General features: G+C 26.4%; 1 long non-coding RNA gene across 1 annotated transcript; it reads right to left on the bottom strand.

Annotated features, from left to right (window-relative positions):
* Window positions 1-3545: 3545 nt before the first annotated feature.
* Window positions 3546-6321, bottom strand: LOC136090714 (uncharacterized). The gene is made up of 2 exons (XR_010643662.1): window positions 6141-6321; window positions 3546-3955 (listed from the first exon to the last, which is right to left on the bottom strand). It is a non-coding gene; the product is annotated as an uncharacterized LOC136090714 (long non-coding RNA).
* Between the last annotated feature and the right edge of the window lie 11217 nt (window positions 6322-17538).

Raw genomic sequence — 17538 nt, 5'->3', positions numbered from 1 at the left:
AAATTTATTTTGAAGAGCTGAAGAAAAACTATTCAACAGTTTAAAAACAACTAGAATATAGTAAATTTTAAAAACGACATCCCAATCCCACTGCAATGTTTTTAGCTTATATAAAATGCAATTGGCTCCTAATTACAAACAAACCATAACTAAATTTATTAAAAACCTAAACTTTATTGTTGCCCTCCAATAAACCCGTAGAAAATATATTTAACTTTTAAAAAGACACTAAGTGATAACCCAGGCTGCAAATAATTATAAATTTTAGTGAGTGAAAACATCTTAAAGGTGTAATGAGTTCATCAAAGTTCAATGTTTTGGTAATGTATTGCGGTATGGAAAAACATTAACACCATAGTTGTATAAATCATTAAACCTGTGGTCAAGACGGAGTAAAATTCATCCATATCTCAACAAGGTAAAATTAATAAAATGGCTAGATAATACCACAATTATAAAAAAACAAAAAACTAAATAAAAAATGTTTTTTTTAGATATTAATTTTTTATCACACATTGATCAAAATGTTTTAAAGCACTAACTAAAAAATAACTACTTGTGATTACTATCTCACTACCATCGTTTTTGAGTTTACCATCTCATTAGCATTATTTGTGTATTTACCATCTCATTACCATCATTTGTGTGTTTACATCAATTAAACACATTTGAAACAACCTGTATATGTTATTTTGGAGCTCTAAATAGATGGGAGAACGTTTTTCAAAAGCTACTTTCGAATAGGAAGCAACTCGTCTGCCATGGTGATAAATAAAACATTAATTAAAATAAAATGTGGAATTTCACAGGGTTCTAAACTTAGTTTACTCGTTTGTTTTAGTATATACTAATGAGTTAAGTAAAGCTTATGATCTTTTAAATATCTAACGATACCAACTTATTTTTATCTAACATAAACAAACCTTTTTTTAATATTAATAAGGAACTTATACAAATTTTTATCTGAATTAAATGCAATAAATTAAACTTAAATATCGACAAAACACAATGGTTTTTATTCCGTTCCTCAACAAAAAACGCCTTTTGCCAAAAGATTTATCTAAATTTTTATCGACACAGTTGAATTTAAAGAAGATTCCATTCTTAGGAAGATTCTTTAGTTATCTCAATGAAAATCTGTGATGGAAAACTTATATCAATTATTTATCAACAAAAGTTGAAAAAATATTGCAATCCTGTATAAGGCTAGAAATTATCTAAACAAGAATAATATAAAACAATTACCAGGAAAAAATGTTCTAAAGATTTTCTATAAACTATTGAAACATATGGCCAATAGAAATTTTATAGAAATTTTATAGAATTTTATAGATTGTCAATTAATTTCTATAGAAATTGCTATAAAGCTTTTTTTCTATAAATATATGTAGAAAAAAAAGTTTTTTAGGAATTTCTATAGAAATTAACTGAAATTCTATAAAAATTTTATAGAATTCTAAAGAATTTCTATGGGCCATATACTTTAAAAGAACTTTAGAACTGTAACTTTTTTTCTTGGGTTACTGTCTCGGAAAGTACAGGTAAAAGTATGTTATGACGTCTTTTTCACCATCAGAAACATGCAATGTGCGTAATATATTTTTCAAATCGCTTTTCAAACACGAAACCATTATTTAAAGATATAATGTTTTAAACGTTTATGAAATAAAATCTATAATATCTTTTTAGTTTTAGATTTTATTGTATGAATAACCAATTATTAAATGGTTTTAAAGATTTAAATACCCTTAAAGAAAAAAATAAATATATTTAGCAAAATAGTGGCAATTTTAACTAACCCTTTTTGTCAAATTTGTTTGACAAAAGGGTTCGTTAGGGTTCTGGCGACAAGTTCAGTGTTCCAGTTCTTGCAGATTCCAAGTTTATATTATACGACGTGTGCCAATGTAAACTAAAAGATTAAACTTTAAAGAAGAGTCCTCTTCAAGTAAAAAACTCGTAACTCTGCCAAAAGACCACTTTATATCACTTTTAAAGAAAGTACTGGAAGTGATTATAAAAAGAAAAAAGTAATGGAAAATTTAAAATGAGCTTTTCCTAAATGTGGATTTTTTCCTTACAATATAAAATATCTTATTCATTGTCCGATGAATAAGATATTTTATATTATCTGGAAGAAATTGAACGTAATAACTTCAATACAACATTTAACAGTGATATATAAGCTAAGCGCCTTCGACATTAACTGAAACATAAACAACTATTTATAAATACAAGTATTTATATATAATAGGTATGTATATAATATTTTATTTATACTTTTATAATTTATATATAATTGGTATTTATATAATGATACTTATGTAGTTAGTTTCAACTCCTCGAGGCCGAGAAGGCTACTACAATTGAAGAGGCTACTTTATTGTGATTACAACCCTCTCTTTAACTTGAAAGTACGAAACTTAAAGAACAAGGTCGTTTCGTGGAGAAACAAGTTGAAACAAATTCAATTGAAAATTTTACTTAAGATAAAAAGAAGACATTAGTTTCAACATTATTGGAGTATATCCTAAAATAAAAAGTTAGTAAATAAAATGACACATTACAAAAAATAAAAATAAACTTAAAACACCAAACGCTGACAGCATCAGCCCTTTTAATGAAAAATTAAAAAGTATATAATAAAATGTTTTTAAATTTTTTTAAATCAAGTAGTTCAAATTTGTAGTTGATATCGTTTTAATGATTTGAATAAAAGCAATTAAAAAAAAAAAAAAATCGAATGAAATTAAATGATAAAATGAAAAGAGGTTTTAAAGTATTTTTAAAGTAAACCCCATGGAACGTGAATATTTAACTGTAAATATTAAACATTATTGCTCAAAGCGCTGAGTTTTATAAATGTACGTTTATTTAAAAGTTATGAAGTTGCCTTATCACTTTAAGCCAAAGAATATTTTAAGCTACATTGGTTTTAAAACTGAGTTGTGAAATATCGCAGGTTTAGTCACTGATATATTTTAAAAGTCTTTTTTTTAAAAGTACAATAAAATGCATAAAAATGATATTTATGAAGGTATTCAGATATATTAGGATTTCCACTTTTAAATTTATCGTGTTTTAATTGTCGTTATGCTTACAATATGAACCATATGTCATATACATCCCAGAGGGCATCGTTCGGAGGACGTTCGCTGGATGTCTCATTGACGTCCAGACGTCCGTAAGGCGTCCGACCGACTTCCCCCAGACAACGCATGTCTATTAGGAAATAATAATATCATATCAAACATTTTGTACATCATAACTAACGTGTCATGTTCAGTTTAATATTTTATTTCCTTTTAAACAACCAAACAAACTTGAATTAATAAACTATTTAGGAGAAAACTTAAAACACCGTAACAGAGCTGCTTAAATAAAACTTCTTTATTGTATTTTCGTAAGATATCATGTTTGAATCTGTTGCTGGCAAGAGATTCAAACATGATACCTTTGAATCTGTTGCTGGCAACAGATTCAAAATTTTTTTTGGTTGGATTGTAACTTTAGAGTCTAATACTATATTACTGAAGAAAAAAATATTTAGTAAAAATATATTTACTCAACCTAGAAATAATGTTATAATATTAAATCAACGTGACTAGCTTTTTCAATAACAAATTTTTCCTTTTTCTTATCTTTCCGTAAATTTTTTTTTCCTGAGTACTATATTGTAAAATCAACTCATTAAAAGTATTTAAAATAATTATTATTTAGCGGATTGGAAACAAACTTTTATTTTCAAAGTAGATGGCTCGACATTCTGCGTTGCTATTGGTGACAGTCTGTGTTGTTATTAATTTAAGTTGCGAATTTAAGATTCTTTTTATTATAGAAATTTCTGTTATTTGGTAAACCCTTTACTACTATTGACAAAAATTACAGAAAAAAGTTCCGAATTCTTCAACTCTTTAACATTGTTCTAGCAATTGTTCTTGACTTGCCAGAGATTCTGAAAAAAATAGAGCTATTTGTTTATTACTATATTTATTATAATATAAACATTATTTATTTATTATAATATAAATATTTTCCCAGACAGACTGAAAAAATAGAAATATTCGTTGAAGTGTCACCTGGTGATGGTAACAAGTGAGACATTTTTTGTAATTAATAAATATTTAAAATCTGATAAAATTTGTTTTTAGATTTTATAATTTAATACAATATATTATTTTCACCACCAATGAATTTTTTATACACTGTTAATAACGTGTGAAAGAAAAATAAAGTTTAAAATAAATAAATATACGGTTATAATACCACAAAAACAAAAAAAAAATTTTTAATTAAAAGTTTTAAACTATAAGAAGGCTGAAAATAAATTTATGAAATATGAGAAATTGTCAACAAACCAATGTGATACAAGCATGATTTAAATGTTAAAGCTTTGCACAAAATGTGTAAAAACTTGATTTTTAATTTATTCAAATTTCGTTCACAGTTTCTAGATCTAAAGTGAACTTTATTACTTAGCAATTCTTATATTGCTTTATAAATGTGTCAGAAATTAAACAAATTCTTTTTCTTATTTTGTTTGTTTTAATTAATAGTTTTTGTAAATGTTATTTTATAATTTAATGACTTGAAAACATTTGTATAAATAGTTAATTCAAAAGTTAGATTCAAACAAATAATGAGTATAATTTAGAGTGAGTGTTATGAAAATATTTTAACTAATGGTGCGTTTTCAAAAAAAATTATGATATAAAACCAAAGTCTGAGCTATGCGTTGGGCGATAAACAGTATTTGTAGGTAATATATGTCTAATTAAATAGTTGGTTCATTTCAAATAATTTTTCTTGCTTGAAAGCAAAAAACTTAAACAAAGAGAGATAACATTTGTAGTGAGTTAAACAATATGAAATTGAAAACTTTTAGTAAAAAAGTATAATACCAATGATACCAGCATAATAAACTACGTTTTATTACGTTCAAACAAAATTTTTGAAAGAGTTTAATTTTTACGAATTATAGCTGATCTAGTTGAGGCGATAGAAAAAGCGAAAAGATCACTGGTTTATTGAATTTTGTATTAAATTTTTTGAGTTACATTTTTTATTAAATCAAAAATTTAGTTATTTTAATGTAAGAATTTTAAAAACATTTTTGTTTTTAATTTTTTCAGTGTTTTTAAAAAACGTGTTACTAAAGTTATATCTTTATTTCTTTTTTTCTTTATTGATTTATTTGTAAATTTTTGAGCTGAAAAAAAAAGACGAAGTGTTTTTATAAAAGTAGACTTTATAAAAACTATATTACTAGTAATTTTTATTTTCATTTTATAACCATTACTACTATGTCACTATTTTTATTTTGTAACCATTACTATTATGTTACTGTTTTTGCTTTTGTATTTTAAATAAAAGTTGAGTTTTAGATAAGTGTCAATAATCAAGCTGTGTATAAAAATATAAGTTAGGCAGTATGTAAAGCTCTATTAATTCTAATGTTAAAATAGCTGTAACTTTGATGTCGTTCTAGCTGTAATGTAGCTGCAATGTTGATGTAATATAACTGTTATGTAGCTGCAGTGTAGCTGCAATGTAGCTGTGATGTAGCTGGCAATGCCAAAACTACCTGTATATAATAAGCTATGTAATAATAATAACAGCAGACTGTTGCTGACTTGATACTAATGTCATAACAGGTTGAGGTAACCAAAGTAAAGGTTATAAATTTTTTTCTTTCAAAGACTTAAGACAAAAACATAAAAAATATTAAAGCCTTTATTGTATTTATTATTTTGGTGATAAACTGTTTAAAAAAAGTTAAAACATTTAATATAAAAAATTATTCATTCAATAATTAAAGTAAATAAAAATATTAAAACATTCCATATTAAAAAAAAATATATCCTGATAAAGAATCTACTTTTTTTATATGAATAAGTTAGTATTGGAAATAATAGAATAATGGGTTTGTTGGAAATTAATTTACGAAAATACCGCACACTAAAAAATGACTAATAACATTTTTAACAAGTGCACTTAATCCATAAAAAGCTGTTTGGTTTTAAAAATTAGTGTTTATCTGTGCGAGGGTGCGTGTGTATGTATACGTGTGCGTGTGTATGTGTGTGTATATTACAGTGCGAAACTATGGATTTATATTTGCAACAAAATAAAAAACTTACTGTTCTATTTTTTTCATTGATGAATGTAAAGTTGTGTAGGAGATTGCATGGTGCGATCAGCGCAGTAAATGTCAATAAAATTTTGTACTGGATGCAGAAATGTTTTTCCAAAAAATCTCTTCAAAAAAAAATAAGTTTTTTACTTTAGTTGAGTGTTTAACTTCAGTTGAGTGTTTAACTTCAGTTGAGTGTTTAACTTCAGTTGAGTGTTTAACTTCAGTTGAGTGTTTAACTTCAGTTGAGGGTTTAACTTCAGTTGAGTGTTTAACTTCAGTTGAGTGTTTAACTTCAGTTGAGTGTTTAACTTCAGTTGAGGGTTTAACTTCAGTTGAGTGTTTAACTTCAGTTGAGGGTTTAACTTCAGTTGAGTGTTTAACTTTTAACTAAAAAATATAAATCTTGAGTTATTTATAACAAATTAAACATCTACTAGCAATTTTATAGCTTGCTAAATGTATTACTACCATCTTCCATATCAAGAATTTGTATTTAGAAAATCTTCATGTCATAGTCTTTATGATGCAATCGAAAGAACTACTGCTCATAATCTTCATAATCTTAAGCTGAAACTAATGATTCATAATCGCTGAAACTAATCATTCATAATCACTAAAACTAATGATTCATAATCGCTGAAAATAATGATTATTAATTGCTGAAACTAATGATTCATAATCGCTAAAACTGATGATTCATAATCGCTGAAACTAATGATTAATAATTGTTAACAATCTCAAGCTAAAACTAATGCTTCGTAATTTTGTGTAGCGGAAACCGGGGCAAGATGATTATGTTATCGATTTTTGTTGCTTATTAATTTTTTTTCAAGGATAGTAAAATTAATTTTACATGAACATGTTAGAGTAGTCCATTTACTTTTTAAATGAAAAAAAATTAAAGAGAACTTTATTTTTTCACAACCTTAACAAATTGTTCTTTTTTTTTGAAGATCATTTTAACTATGAAAATGGTTTAGCAAATGATAACTGTGTTTTTACATCTTACAAACCATCAAACTCGTTGGTTGGATGGTTTATATGATGATTTTTTACTACTCGGGACTAAGGATAATAATTATTGCCAATAACATCATGATAAATAGTTTTTGCAGCAGCAAAGTCATGTTTGCTAAACACAAGTGAATTATAAGGCTTGATCCCATATTCTTTAAATCCATTAACGGCATTTTCAACTATAGCTGCGTTAAAGTAAGCGGTGCTCAAAAGCTCACGAATATTTTTGTCTGTGATAGGTCGTCTTGGATAAGTGACTATAAAGTTGTTACATACGTGGCTATAGTAGATCTTTAATGGGCCAAAATATGAGACATCAAGGGCCTGGAGTTGAGGTGGTGTGTGGGGTGGCAACCCAACCGTGATGATTTTTTCCACTCTGCATCACTACAGTGGCCTATAGTTCCTGGTGGGGCTCTTCGTACAAGTTCAGGAAACATTCGTTTTCTGGCAAATATCAGAAAAAGTGTCAGGTAAATGCCAGGAGCGCCAATACAATAAATTATAGTTACATATCTTCCACTTTCTGTTGAAACATTTTTAGAAACTCTTTTAAATCTTGTAGGACTGAGCACCATTGGTAGCTTATCAGGCATAGTGGACAGACCTGACTTATCTGCAATGTATATTGATAGAAGTAAGATATTTATATTTTTCCTTTTTTTACTTAAAGTGTTAAAAAAATTGTCTGCACTTGATTTATTGAAACCCATTGCTCTGGCAGTCAATGTTGTTTCTAGTTTTCTTACACTAAACATATGATTCTTTGTAAAATTAGACAGCCAATATTCTTCTGCCATCTTTGTCTCCTTGTTCAACGGATACAAAACATCACATTCCTCAGCAAAGTCAAAAATCAGTCTTCTACACTGTTTCTTTGTTAGTCAAAAAAACATTTTTTCCATTGCTGTTATGTAAGATTTTAAATCTTCTTACTGTGCAGTACTGCACGCGTTAAAGACTTCTCTAAATTTTTCTCCATGAATCTAGTCAAAAAAATTTCAGAAATTAGATTATAAAAATTTGAATACAGATTTAATAACTGGAGTTTAACTAAGAACTTAATAAAATTAATTACTAGGTTTAAATCAATATTTTTTTAAAAATCTGTTTCAAATTTATCCTCACATTTTCAATTTTTTCAAGCTGCGACGAAATGTAGCTAAAGGTACTTTAAACACATTTGCAGAGGCTATACATTTTTTACTCCATTCATTTTTTGAGGTTTTCTTTTTATATTGTCTAACCGTATTTGGAATATAATTATATATAGAATATATCATTTTTAAATAATTATGACCAAGTATTAACTAACTAAACAAATAAAACTTTAAACCAAATAATAAAACATTTATTTTGAATAAATTATTTAGCGTATTTATACATTGTATATAACTAACTTTATATTTAAGAAATTCGAATTCTATTCTCTTATTCTATTTATTTCCAACCGAACTCTTACAAATAGAATTTTTGTAATTATCTTTAAATTGATTGCAATTGAGTCTTCTTTGCCGTAGTTCCTCTCCTTCTTGCGGTAGTTCCTTCTCCTTCTTGCGGTAGTTCCTCTCCTTCTTGCGGTAGTTCCTCTCCTTCTTAAATTGCGTTATGATAGTTAACTGATACTTAATTTAACACAACAGCTCCTAGATTATAATCATAGTTAGTTTAATAAATTTCAAAACACGAGGCAAGTTGACACCATCTTGCCCAAATCATCTTGCCCCGTACTGCCTGTTTAAAAATATACGTTTTCCTTGCCATGAAGGCGATTTTCCTTGCCATGAAGGCAATTAATTGACCTTTTTTTTTGATAATAGAACTTAAACTAAGATACTTATAAATGATAAGGAGAAACAAAATAGCTTACATATATCTGTAGCAGAGTTTATTTATACAAGCATAAAAGTTATAATGTGGCAATCAACGCTTTACAACTAAAACAAAAATGGCGATTTCAGCATCTCAATACAATTTTTTAGTAAACAACCTTTAGGAGAACCAATTAATGCTGCCACCTAGTGAAAAACTGAAAATTTAAGGCATTCTTTATCTTGCCCCGCTCTTCATCTTGCCCCGGCCTCGACGGTATGTTGAAATGAATCAAGGATCAAAAAAATATTTCTTTGTTTTTTTTTGCAAGTAATTTAAGACAAAGCGTGCTTATAAAATGACTAAATTACGAAATGAATAAATCTGTAGTAACTTCAACGTTGAAAAATCCCAAAACTGTTAACAGTGGAGAACCATTTTTAGGCTTATTTTTAAATCTTGTTCTTGTAAATATCAAAATAAGGTGTAAAGATCTGGGTCAGCAGTTATACCCTGATCGTTGATTAGCTTCGAATGTTTACTATAAATTGATACAACTTTTTTGTTACAAAAACTTGTTGCTCCTGCTATTTGGTTCTCTCAAACGATGTATTTATGTATTTATAAATATATTTGTATTTATAATGTATAATAAATTTATATTTATTTATAATGTATATATGTTATATATGTATATTATATGTTATATGTTATATATGTTATATATGTTATATAATGTATATATGTTATATATGTTATAATGTATATATAATTATATGTATTTATAATGTATAATAAATATAGATGTATTTATAAATATACTTGATAAACTAGATTTATACTAGTTTTATACTAGTTTTATACTAGTTTTATACTAGTTTTCACTAATTACACGACTTTTCAGGCATACTAACATCTATGTTGAATTCACTATGCTTATATTTTTTTTTAACCTTTTAAAATCCTAATTCTTTAAGTTCTATTGCATTTATTTTAAATATAAAGAGTTACTGATTCAAAACATGTTAAATTTTTTTAGCTTTAGCAATTAAGTTACTCCTAATTTATTTGGTTTGTTTGCGTTTGTGTTTAAACAATTTATATACACTTTAAATGATAGTTTTGCCATATTTTGTCCAATCTTTTTAAATGCTGCGCTTAAACTTTCCCGTAACGTTAAGAAAAATTAGTTTTCTTTAACTTTAAGTTAACAAAGCTTAACTATAATACTAATATAATACTAATAAAAATACTACTACTAATAATAGAATTACAATACAATAATATAATATACTATATTTAATATCTTTTTAAAATAATGTTTGATTTAAAGTTAGGTTTAGAATTAATTTTAATAATTTCAAAATAAGCAACCGAATATTGTAGAACATCAAATAATGAACAATAATGAAAAATGATAAATATGAATAATTATCTCAGAGAAATGATATATAATAAATAAAAATATCAAAAATATTAAGAAAAGCCTTCTGAAAAACGTAAATAAATTTTTCGGTTTTTTATAGAGAAAGTATTTTTGATTACTAAATTGGTTGCTTATACTTTGAATTTATTTTATGAAAAAGTGTTGAAACAAATAGTAACTTAAAAAACCGATTTAAAACTAGTAAATCAAAAAGAAATTCTTTTTTCAAATCCATGCTTTATGTAAATCAAAAAAAAATTCTTTTTTCAAATTCTGCTTTATGCAAGCAGAATTCTATTGGGCCTAGAAATTCTTTTTTTGTTATCTTTTGTAGAAGGAAAAATTACTGTTACGTTTTTAAATTTGTTTTTTATTAATTCAGTGTTCTTATGGGGAAATACAAATTAAATTTATGTTAACTTAATTAACTGTTTTTGGTCAAATTTTTCCATTTCCTTGTACTGTCATCGAAAATGATTAAGTGTGCAAAATTTGAGCAAAATTGGTTGAGAAAAAAGCTTTCAAAAATTGATTTCAAATTTTGTGGCACACAAACATATATATATAGAAAGTAACCTTATATAAAGCATGGAAGAAAAAGTAGCGCGTTTTAAATTTTTGTTTTTTAACTTAATAACTTAAGACTTAAAAAACAATAGGTTTTGAATCGCTGCGCTTTAATGTCTTCGAAACTGCAAATAATTTGCAAATCAATGATTTTTGTGACGTAATACGCAATTCATAACAAATAAATAAAATGTATGGGGAAATACAAATTAAATTTTTGTTAACTTAATTAACTTTTTTTGGTCATATTTTTCCATTTCCTTGTATTGTCATCGAAAATGATTGAGTGTGCAAAATTTCAGCAAAATTGGTTGAGAAAAAAGCTTTCAAAAATTGATTTCAAATTTTGTGTCACACAAACATATATATATAGAAAGTAACCTTATATAAAGTATGGAAAAAATGAAGATTTTTCCTCTATATAAAAAAAAAAAAACTTTCTCTCTATATAAAAGAGAATTTCCAATTTATATCGAAGAGCTTCATTTATCAGAACATGTAAATATTATTTTTATTGGATTACATGTTGTAAAGTTAGGAAGTTATTAAATGTCAGTTGGTACTTATTAAAATAAAAATCAGTTATCAACAGTGACGGATCCAGGAGGAAAGGGAGGGGGGACGAGGGATGGGAGTTTACACCCCCTACACCAGAATCTGAAAGTCCTAAAATATCTTAGAAATAAAGGCCTTTTATTTTTCTTTAGGAGACGCAAACTGGTACAAAATACAAAAAATATTTTAACATGCACCCATCCCCCTCCTTCCCCACACCCCAACAAAAAAATCTTGGATCTGTCACTTGTTATCAATATGTTTAGTTCTTTGTTCCAATATTAAGTAATAGATTAATTTTTTGTTTTTTTTTAATAACTTTTTTTTGAAAATTACCGCTTTTCTTTTTTTATTACTCTAATTGATTTTTTTGACATTATTATTAAGTACTAAAACTAACTTTATCTATTTTCGTACTTAAATAAATTTATTCTAAACTTCAACGAAAAATAAATAAAATCAATTATTTGAATACTTATATTTTTCAGAGCAAAAATTCTCCATATTAAAAAAAACTCTTTCATTTTGGCATTAATGTCGCAATTTATAACTAAAGTTTTTTTGGGTTTAAAAAGATCTTTTTTTTTTACAATCTATGATAACAGAAAAAATGTTAGTTTATTGAGTTTTTGTTATAGAATATGATCCGTTTTAAACCGATCTATATAAACAGAAAATATGTTTTTCCCCTTATTTTCTTGTTAACGACTATTAGCTGCACTTTATAGAGAGGTTTATTGTAAAGAATTATGGGAATGACATAGCAAAGAATTATGGGAATGACATATATAGCAAAGAATTATGGGAATGACATATATAGCAAAGAATTATGGGAATGACATATATAGCAAAGAATTATGGGAATGACATATATAGCAAAGAATTATGGGAATTAAAGCAACTACTTATTATACGATTTCTGTAATCCTTTTAGAAATTTCTATAACTATTCAAAAATAGCAAATTTTTGTGTGGATAGAGCTAGTGAGAAAGAGGATATTTAAAACCAGTGTACTTCTCCTGGACGGTTGGGCTAAATATTTTTGGTGGCAAATACTACGAATTATGTTTATTTATGTTTTTTTAATAGGCAAAATGGCACGTGTTTAATTTCCTTAAGAAAAATAGACTCATCAATTATAGTCCGACATTAAGAGTATCAAGAAAGTTGTAATGGCAATTTATTTTTAAATTGTGATTGAATTGATCTTGTGACATTGTGAAACCCAAGTTAGCCTTAATTCTACAAATAAACGAAAAAAAGCTCATATGTACAGGATGTGACAAACATGCATAATATAACTTTTAACAGCTTCTCAAGTTGTTAAAAATTGCTCTGTGATAAGACCGTAAGGACTTCTTGTGGCACTTAAATGAAAAAAATAAAAGCTCACAAGCTTTGGAAATCAATAAAAATTTTTATTTTAAAATTAAAAAGAGGATACTACGCTACAAGCATGCTCCACTCTGCTCAAATTAACTTGGATGAGTGCTGTTTAGTCTTTCATGATCCATAAATAAGTTGCACTGTCCTCCTTTAAAAAAATCATTTTGTAGAAAGCCAAAATGGATCATATTTCTAAACACTGACCCAGAATAAAATTTTTATCATCAACAAGCTTTTCTAGATGCTAAGTAGTTGTCGTTGGTTCGAATTGGGGTGCGAATCTCATTGCAAAACATTTCAGAGACACCAAGTAAAGTTTACGTTATTCTGTCAAGCGTTATTCTGGGCATCTTTCAACACCACTTTAAGTGCTTTTATGTTTTTTTCTCGTCGGCAAAGTTGCGATGCACGCCTAAAATGATTTGTGCTAAAAATTTAACATTGCGTTTGCTTAAAACGGTATATTTCAAATAAAACATTTTTGTTTGAATAAAACACTAATAAAGACAATTCACTAACCAAATATATATATATATACATATATATATATATATATATATATATATATATATATATATATATATATATATATATATATATATATATATATATATATATATATATATATATATATATATATATATATATATATATATATATATATATATATATATAATTAAGGGTAAAACAATAACTTGATCTTTTTAAATCAAAGGTAAGAAGAGTGTGGCAATTTAAGCTATCAGTATGCCCGCTGATTTGTTGGTACTGTCGAAAAGAAAAATGATCATCAACTATTAGTGCAAGATTTAAGATATGAATCTTGTGCGTTTTTCAAAACTGTACCTCATTTCGGTGACCAAAATTAAAATTACTTTAACAATGGAAGCTGAATTCTTTTTTTCTTTCCTTCCTTGGTTTCTTTGACGTGGTTATAATTAGCTTTTGGCTACTTAGTTCCAGAAGATGTTGCACTATATATTTTCAAACGTTTAGACTGAAAGCGCTGAAAGTTTTTGTTTGTCGATCTCTTTTTTTTAAATATCTTTTTGCTAGGTACTTGGCACACTTATAATACCAGCTCATAAATTTAAAGTAAATTTAAATTTTACTAATTCAAATAGAGTAGGCGTTTATGAAGCGCTGCCAATGTCTTCCATTTTTTCTTAAATATTTGATAAAAGCTAGTTTTTTAATTTTGATCACTTTATTTTTCTAATAAAGTAACTCATCGTTGCATTTTTTGTATTTATTTGTTTAGGACCGTGAAATTTCTGAAATTCCCCAAAATTTTAAATACGCTTGAACTTTAAAAAAGACTATAAACGTTTAATGGTTTTTTTATTTTGATGTTAATGTTATTGTTTATGATTAAGTTTATTATTTTTTCAGCTTTCAATAAATTTATTGAGGCAAGTACCATCGTCATATTCCCGAATATGCTTCGAGCCCCAGCGTGTGAGCTTTTTTGCTCATTTAAACTTGTTAATGACAAATCTTTTTTATTAATAATTAGCTTTCTTTTTATAAGACACATTTAAAAAACATCAAAACAAAAAGGAAAGTTAAAATAATTGTAAAAATGGTGAGTGGGGTCCTGGAAAGGAAATGTGACAGTGGAAATTTTTTTATGAGCTATAAGGAAGCATATAAATTTTGAAATTGATCAACAAATTTGATTTTTATCTTATAAATTCAAATCGAAGGATAATAAAACTTAAAATTTTAGAAGTATATGTACAGAAGAAGTATATGTACAGAAGAAGTATATGTAATTAAAACTTTATTAATTTACCTAATTTTATCAAAACAAAGTTGCAATGCGTGCTTTTTTCTTTGGATTACTTTCTTAGGGGGTATATGCTTTTCGATGTCAAATACTTGGCTTTATCAGGTTGTGCAGACGACCCTGAATCTTGTTGGGCAAAAGTACTATAACGAATATTCTCCTATAATATACTTTCTACTTGGTATTCTATCAAAAAATTAACATTTTTAGTGTTCTTTAAAAGATTTGTTTTAAAAATAAGAAACATTTGCAAAAACGTTGAAACCATTTACAACGGTAAACTTTAATTTTTATTCCTAGCTAGTCGCAGGAATAAAAACATTAAAATCAGCAAACGTAATAGATTAAAAGTAAAAAACATTTAAATAATCTATTTTTATTATTAGGAAAAAATAAATAAATAATAATAATAAAAAAACAATATAAATTAATATTAAAAATAATAATAATAAAAAAAAAACAATATCAGTTCGCTCCATTAAGCTTTAACATCGCTTTAGCAAATTAACTTAGCTTAATCGATAAATTACAAACCAAAGCCTTTATAAGTGGTTACTACTGGTAACAGTGGTACTACTTTTAGCGTTGTATAAATATTTTTTATGAAATCACCGAATATTTCTTCTTTTGTGTGATTATTAAGGTGCTCCAAGGGCGGATCTAGATTTTGTGGTCTTTGAGCTAACTTTTGAACATGGAGCAAACTCTAAGTATTTATATTTTCATACTTATATCAATTAAGGATGCTTTGCAAAAAGTTGCGATGATTGGAATCTGGGAACAAAAGAGCCCCAAATTTTAATTTTCCTTCCCTGCCCTAAACGTGAGAGAAATAAGTTGATAAAATATGTTGTGTACTATTCTCAACTAGACTTAAATTTATCGATAAAATTAAAGTTTTTAAGTATAGTCTCTTAGCGTTCAAAAATTATGACCATTTAAAACACGTAAACCCCTCAAACTGAGGAGGTTCAAACTTTATATGGTCATAATTTTTGAACACTGAAATATATATCCAGTTAATAAAAGTAAAAAATTTTTTTTATCAACTTGTTATTCTGACTTATACGGCAGGTAGGTAAAGGGGGCAAAAATGTTAGAGCTTTTTTGGTCCCTGACTCCAATGATTGCAATTTTTGAAAGCACCCTTATTTGACAAAAGTATAAAACATATAAATGTTTGGAGTTTTCTATTAAAGACCAAAAATGCTGGATTCGTCCTAGTCTATACAAATAAAAAACTTAAAAGAGTTGTGGTTCAACTGACTTTTTGATAATTTATTCAGCAGAATGACATTGTCAAATAAGTAATTTTGAAAGTAAATAATCATAAGGGCTTTGGTTTGAAGAGAAATTAATTGGTTTAAGGATCGTTTTTTTTTACCCTAAATTTGACACGCACACCTAAGGTGCAATCCAAATATGGCATAATAAATGCTTATAAGTGTTTCAAAATTACAAATTATCTGATCTTGGGTAACGCTCCAATTCATTAACTTAGCTTAGTCATTTAGTAAGTTTTATGAGACTTAAAAAAAAAAAGGTTTTCATTAAACAAAACTCCTAAGTATTTTAAAGTTTTTGACAAAGTTTAATATTTTCACTTATATTGAAAGTGCATTATTCTTTGTTTTTTGTCCTTAAGACATATTTTTTAGTCTTTGTAGCGTTGAGTGAAATTTATCATTGACATGCCTGAGCGGATCCATAAAAAGACGATGAGTGCGATCCCAGGAAAAAAACTTTTGGAACATATGGCCTATATAAATTATATAGAAATGCTATAAAATTTCTATAAAATGTCTATTAATTTCTATAGAAATTGCTATAAAACTTTTTTCTCTATAAAATAAAAAGTAGAAAAAAAAGTTCTATTGGAATTTCTATAGAAATTAAGAGAGGTTCTATAGAAATTCTATAGAATTTCTATAAACTTTTAGAACATATGGTCTACAGAAATTTTATAGAATTCTTTAGAATTTCTATAGAACCTCTCATAATTTCTATTGAAATTCCAATAGAACTTTTTTTTCTAATTTTTATTTAAACGTTCAAAAGACGTTTAAAAGATATTTTTCAGGACTAAATGCCAGCTGGGGTATTTTATAGTTGAAAGTAAAAATAAATAAGTAAAATAAATAAAAGTTAGATGCAGTTTATTTATTATACTATATAACTTACGTCTGCATTAGAGATGCAACTTTGTTTGCCGTTTATATAAATGTCTTTAAAGTCTTCTGCTTAGACTTTTTACTCAAGAATGATTTTTGGATTATGATTGTTTAAATTTGATTTTTTGGGTTAAGTTTTATCTGAATGATAGTCATTGGTTGATTGACCACAGATTATATTTTTTTGAGTATTTTAACAAAAAGAAGACTATTTGAAAAACGATCGACATTAGTATCTGAAACTTTTAGTAGAGTAATACTTTTGTTATTGTAGTTTTTATTTAAAGTTTTTTATTTAAAATGTTGTTTAGTTAAATAATTTATTATAATTTGTCACATTAAATATATTTTAAAAATTCAAAAAAAAAAAAAGGAGAAATAGGAAAATTGTTTTAGTCAGTAAAATAAAACTTTTATGTATATTCCCTATGTTTCCCTAATATTAAAATGAATGTTCTTTATGCATATTAATCTTGGTTGCATATTGGTACTCAAAACATTACTAGATACCCGTCACAAACATTTCATTTTCAACAAAAGTTATCTTAATTTATCTAGCAAAGGACTTATAAAAATCAGAACAAGAAACTCTTCTAATTTTATTATTTCTTTAGGTTTATAACTTGTATAATATTAATGAAAAAAAGTATTTCTTGTAAAAACATTTTACAATAAACA

Source organism: Hydra vulgaris, chromosome 14 (genome assembly GCF_038396675.1).
Source record: "Hydra vulgaris chromosome 14, alternate assembly HydraT2T_AEP".
Taxonomy (NCBI): Eukaryota; Metazoa; Cnidaria; class Hydrozoa; order Anthoathecata; family Hydridae; genus Hydra; species Hydra vulgaris.
The sequence above is the reverse complement of the archived record's forward strand: the minus strand, read 5'-3'. Positions and strand labels throughout refer to the sequence as shown.